Here is a 6,000-nt window from a genome sequence, read left to right as displayed (position 1 = left end):
CAGCTGGTCAAAGATTTTTTTGTATGTGGATAACATTGTTTTTTAGTATGTTTTTAGTATATTTTAATTAGTTTTATTATTTTTTTATTAGTTTTTAAATAAAAATCACTCTTTTGGCTGAAATTGAGGGACCTGAGCAAAAATCTGATTCAGAGGCTGAAAAAGGACTACAGATGCTGTTGGATTCTGACCTCCCTGCACTCAAAGCGGATTTTCTAGAGCTACAGATACCCAATTGGTACGTTATCAATTGCCTTGGAAAGTAGACATTCTGGGCTTTCCAGCAATATATAATAGTCCATACTTTGTTTGAGATTTGATGGCCCAAATAGGCGTTCCAAGTCAGCTCAAGAATTCTGGTGTTTAACTCCAAAACTGGCACAAAAGCTGGAGTTAAACGCCCAAACTGGCACAAAAGCTGGCGTTTAACTCCAAGAAAAGTCTCTACACGAAAATGCTTCAATGCTCAGCCCAAGCACACACCAAGTGGGCCCGGAAGAAGATTTCTGCATTAATTACCTATTTCTGTAACCCTAGGCTACTAGTTTTCTATAAATAGGACCTTTTGCTATTGTATTTACATATCTTTTACACACTTGATATACTTTCATAGATCTTTTCACGTTGGGAGGCTGGCCTCACGGCCATGCCTAGACCTTGTTCTTATGTATTTTCAACGGTGGAGTTTCCACACACCATAGATTAAGGTGTGGAGCTCTGCTGTTCTTCATGAATTAATGCAATTACTACTGTTTTTCTATTCAATTCACGCCTACTTCTTCTCTAAGATATCACTTGTTCTTCAACTTGATGAATGTGATGATCCATGACACTCATCATCATTCTCATGTATGAACGTGTGCCTGACAACCACCTCCGTTCTACCTTCGATTGAGTGTGTATCTCTTGGGTTTCTAATATAAGATTAGAACCTTCGTGGTATAGGCTAGAATTATTGGCGGCCATTCCTGAGATCCGGAAAGTCTAAACCTTGTCTGTGGTATTCCGAGTAGGATCTGGGAAGGGATGACTGTGACGAGCTTCAAACTCGCGAGTGTGGGGCGTGTGACAGACGCAAACGGATAAATGGATCCTATTCCGACATGATCGAGAACCGACAGCTGATTAGCCGATGTTGTGACAGAGCATCAGGACCATTTTCACTGAGAGGACGGGATGTAGCCATTGACAATGGTGATGCCCAACATAAAGCTTGCCATGGAAAGGAGTATGAATGATTGGAAGAAGGCAATAGGAAAGCAGAGGTTCAAGGGGAACAAAGCATCTTCATACGCTTATCTGAAATCCACCAATGAATTACATAAGTATCTCTATCTTTATTTTATGTTTTATTCATCTTTTAATTATCAATCCTCCATCACCATTTGAATCTGCCTGACTGAGATTTACAAGATGACCATAGCTTGCTTCAAGCCGACAATCTCCGTGGGATCGACCCTTACTCACGTAAGTTTATTACTTGGACGACCCAGTGCACTTGCTGGTTAGTTGTGCGGAATTGTGACAAAGTGTGATTCACGTTCGAGAGCACCAAGTCTTTGGCGCCATTGTTGATGATCACAATTTCGTGCACCAAGTTTTTGGCGCCGTTGCCGGGGATTGTTCGAGTTTGGACAACTGACGGTTCATCTTGTTGCTTAGATTAGGTACTTTTCAGAATTTTTAAGAATGAATTCTAGAGTTTCAAGGTGATGTTCTTACCATCACAAAAGCTGATTGATTCCCATCAATTTAGCTATTGAATGTAATGTCCTGCTGAAGCTTGGCCAAACATGTCTAATCTTTTTAGACTGAAGCTTTAGACTAACATTGCATGATTCCTGGAATTCTCATTAAAAGTTTTGATTTTCTTTATTTTCTTTTCCATATAAGTTTCGAAAATCACAAAAAAATTTTAAATCATAAAACCAAAAATATTTTATGTTTCTTGTTTGAGTCTAGTATTAATTTTTAAGTTTGGTGTCAATTGCATGTTTCTGTTCTTCTTGCATTTTTCGAATTCATGCATGTTCTTCATTGATCTTTAAGTTGTTCTTGATGATTTCAGTGCTCTGATCTTCAAATTCTCTTGTTTTGTGTGTTTTGTTGTTTCTCATATGCATTTTCAATTTATTAGTGTCTTTTATATGAAAATTTTTAAGTTTGGTGTCCTGCATGCATTGTTTATTTTATCTTAGTTGAAATTTTTATTGTTTCTCATCATTAAAAATTCAAAAATATTTTCAAAATTGTGTGTTTTCAAGTCAATAATACACAGAATTGAAGATTCAGAACATTTAGCAGAAGAATCAAACAGAAAAAGCTGGGCGTTCAAAACGCCCAGTGGAGAAGGAAAATTGGCGTTTAAACGCCAGCCAGGGCAGCCAGGGCACCTAGCTGGGCGTTTAACGCCCAAAAAGGTAGAGAGTTGGGCGTTAAACGCCAGAATGGGCACCATTCTGGGCGTTTAAGGCCAGGATGACACTAGAGGGAAGATTTTGTTTTTAATTCACATTTTTTTCAAGTGTTCATATTTTTTTCAAAATCAAATCTTTTTCAAATCATATCTTTTCAATCATATCTCTTTCATAATCAATTTCTTTCCATTTTATATTTATTTTTACTATTTTCAAAAATCCTTGCTTCAATTAAAGATTTACTTCAAAAATTTTCAAGTTGTTACTTGCCTATTAAGAAAGGATCAAACTTTAAATTTTAAAATCATATCTTTTAATTTCTTGATAGTCAAGTAATCAACTTTAATTTAAAAAAATTTTTCTTTTTCTAAATTGATTTTCAATCATATCTTTTCAAACATATCTTTTCAATCACATCTTTTTCAAAATTAATTTTTTCAATCAAATCTTTTTCTAATTTCAAAATCTTTTTCAAAAATCACTTTATTTCTTTCCCAATCTTAGTTTTCGAAAATCTCAATCAAATTTTCAAATTTCTTTTTAAAATCTTTTAATTAATTTTCGAAAATTCTTCCCCTCTTCTCACATCCTTCTATTTAAGGGACTAAGACTCCTCCTCAAGGTACAATTCGAACTCCCTCCTTCTTTATATGTTCGAATTCTCCTCCATCAACCTCCTCCTTCTATTCTTCTTTTCCTCTGACACCTCAAGGAATCTCTATACTGTGACATAGAGGATTCCCTACTTTCTTGTTCTCTTCTCTTTCATATGAGCAGGAACAAAGATAAAGGCATACTTGTTCAAGCTGATCCTGAACCTGAAAGGACCTTGAAGAGAAAGCTAAGAGAAACTAAAGAAGAATTCTCTTTAGAGGGCCTAACAGAGCTCTTCAAAGAAGAAGAAACCATGGCAGCCGAAAACAACAATGCCAACAATGCAAGGAAGGTGCTTGGTGACTTTACTGCACCTACACCTGATTTCTATGGGAGAAGCATCTCTATCCTTGCCATTGGAGCAAACAACTTTGAGCTTAAGCCTCAATTAGTTTCTCTAATGCAACAGAATTGTAAGTTTCATGGACTTTCATTGGAAGATCCTCACCAGTTCTTAGCTGAGTTCTTGCAAATCTATGACACTGTCAAGACCAATGGGGTTGACCCTGAAGTCTACAGACTTATGCTCTTTCCTTTTGCTGTAAGAGACAGAGCTAGAACATGGTTGGATTTACAACCTAAGGAAAGCCTGAACTCTTGGGAAAAGCTAGTCAATGCCTTCTTGGCAAAGTTCTTCCCACCTCAAAAATTAAGTGAGCTTAGAGTGAAAGTCCAAACCTTTAGACAGAAGGATGGTGAGTCCCTCTATGAAGCTTGGGAGAGATACAAGCAATTGATCAGAAGGTGCCCTTCTGACATGCTTTCAGAATGGAGCATCATAGGAATCTTCTATGATGGTCTGTCTGAACTATCCAAGATGTCATTGGATAGCTCTGCTGGAGGATCTCTTCATCTGAAGAAGACGCCTGCAGGAGCTCAAGAACTCATTGAAATGGTTGCAAATACCAATTCATGTACACCTCTGAAAGGAATCCTGTGAATAATGGGACAACTCAGAAGAAGGGAGTTCTTGAGATTGATACTCTGAATGCCATATTGGCTCAGAATAAAATATTGATCCAATAAGTCAATATGATTTCTCAGAGTCTGTCTGAAATGCAAGCAGCAACAGGCAGTACTAAGGAAGCTTCCTATGAAGAAAAAGCTTATGATCCTGAGAACCCAGCAATGGAAGAGGTGAATTACATGGGAGAATCCTATGGAAACACCTATAATCCTTCATGGAGAAATATTCCAAATCTCTCATGGAAGGATCAACAGAGACCTCAACAAGGTTTCAACAACAACAATGGTGGAAGAAACAGGTTTAGCAATAGCAAGCCTTTTCCATCATCTTCTCAGCAACAGACAGAGAATGCTAAGCAAAGCCACTCTGACTTAACAACCATTGTCTCTGATCTAATCAAAACCACTCAAAGTTTCATGACTGAAACAAGGTCCTCCATTAGAAATTTGGAGGCACAATTGGGTCAGCTGAGTAAGAAAATTACTGAACTCCCTCCTAGCACTCTCCCAAGCAATACAGAAGAGAATCCAAAAAGAGAGTGCAAGGCCATAACCACATCTGACATGGCCGAACATGGAGAGGAGGAAGAGGCAGTGATTCCCACTGAGGAAGACCTCAATGGACGCCCACTAACCTCCATGGAGTTCCCTAATGAGGAACCATGGGAACCTTGTTGGGAGGCAAACCAATTTTTACTTTAAATTTCTATTTTCTATTGTTATTTTATGTTTTCTGTAGGTTAATGATCATGTGAAGTCACAAAAACAATTGAAAAAGCAAAAAACAAAGTGAAAACAGAATGAAAAACAGAACACCCTGGAGGAGACAGTTACTGGCGTTTAAACGCCAGTAAAGGTAGCAGAATGGGCGTTAAATGCCCAGTCTGGCACCATTTTGGGCGTTTAATGCCAGAAAAGGGCACCAGACTGGCGTTTAACACCAGGAATGGGCAAGAAGCTGGCGTTAAATGCCAGAAATGGGCAGCAGCCTGGCGTTTAACGCCGGGATTGGCATGAAAGGGCGTTTTGCACGCTACTTGGTGTAGGGATGAGATATCTTTGACACCTCAGGATCTGTGGACCCCATAGGATCCCCACCTACCCCACCACTCTCTCTCTTCTTCACCCATTCACCAATCACCTCAATACCTCTTCCCCAAAAAAACCCTCACCTATCAAATCCCACCATTCTCTTCACCACTCACATCCATCCTTCATAAAACCCCACCTACCTCACCATCCAAATTCAAACCACTTTCCCTCCCAAACCCACCCTCTATAGCCGAACCATACACCCCCCTCTCACCTCTATATAAACCCATCTTCACTCCTTCATTTTCATACAACCTAAACACCAATTCTCCCCCTTGGCTGAAACACAAAGCCCACTCCATCTCCTCTATTTCTTCTTCTTCTACTCTCTTCTTTCTTCTTTTGCTCGAGGACGAGCAACCTTCTAAGTTTGGTGTGGTAAAAGCTAAAGCTTTTTGTAACCATTTATGGCACCAAAGGACGGAAAAACCTCTAGAAAGAGGAAAGGGAAGGCAAAAGCTTCCACCTCTGAGTCATGGGAGATGGAGAGATTCCTCTCAAAGGTGCATCAAGACCACTTCTATGAAGTTGTGGCCAAGAAAAAAGTGATTCCCGAGGTCCCTTTCAAACTCAAAAAGAATGAGTATCCGGAGATCAGACATGAGATCCGAAGAAGAGGTTGGGAAGTTCTCACCAACCCCATTCAACAAGTTGGAATCTTAATGGTTCAAAAGTTCTATGCCAATGCATGGATCACCAAGAACCATGATCAAAGTGTGAACCCGGACCCCAAGAATTGGCTTACAATGGTTCGGGGGAATTACTTAGATTTTAGTCCGAAAAATGTAAGGTTGGCATTCAACTTGCCTATGATGCAAGGAGATGCACACCCATACACAAGAAGGGTCAACTTTGATCAAAGGTTGGACCA

General features: G+C 39.2%; 1 non-coding gene across 1 annotated transcript; it reads right to left on the bottom strand.

Moving 5' to 3' along the window:
* Positions 1-3,726: 3,726 nt before the first annotated feature.
* Positions 3,727-3,834, bottom strand: LOC112724776 (small nucleolar RNA R71). The gene has a single exon (XR_003163922.1). It is a non-coding gene; the product is annotated as a small nucleolar RNA R71 (small nucleolar RNA).
* Positions 3,835-6,000: the final 2,166 nt, after the last annotated feature.

The sequence above is a fragment of the Arachis hypogaea genome, chromosome 11, assembly GCF_003086295.3.
Source record: "Arachis hypogaea cultivar Tifrunner chromosome 11, arahy.Tifrunner.gnm2.J5K5, whole genome shotgun sequence".
Lineage (NCBI taxonomy): Eukaryota > Viridiplantae > Streptophyta > Magnoliopsida > Fabales > Fabaceae > Arachis > Arachis hypogaea.
This window is presented reverse-complemented; position numbering and strand designations above follow the sequence as displayed.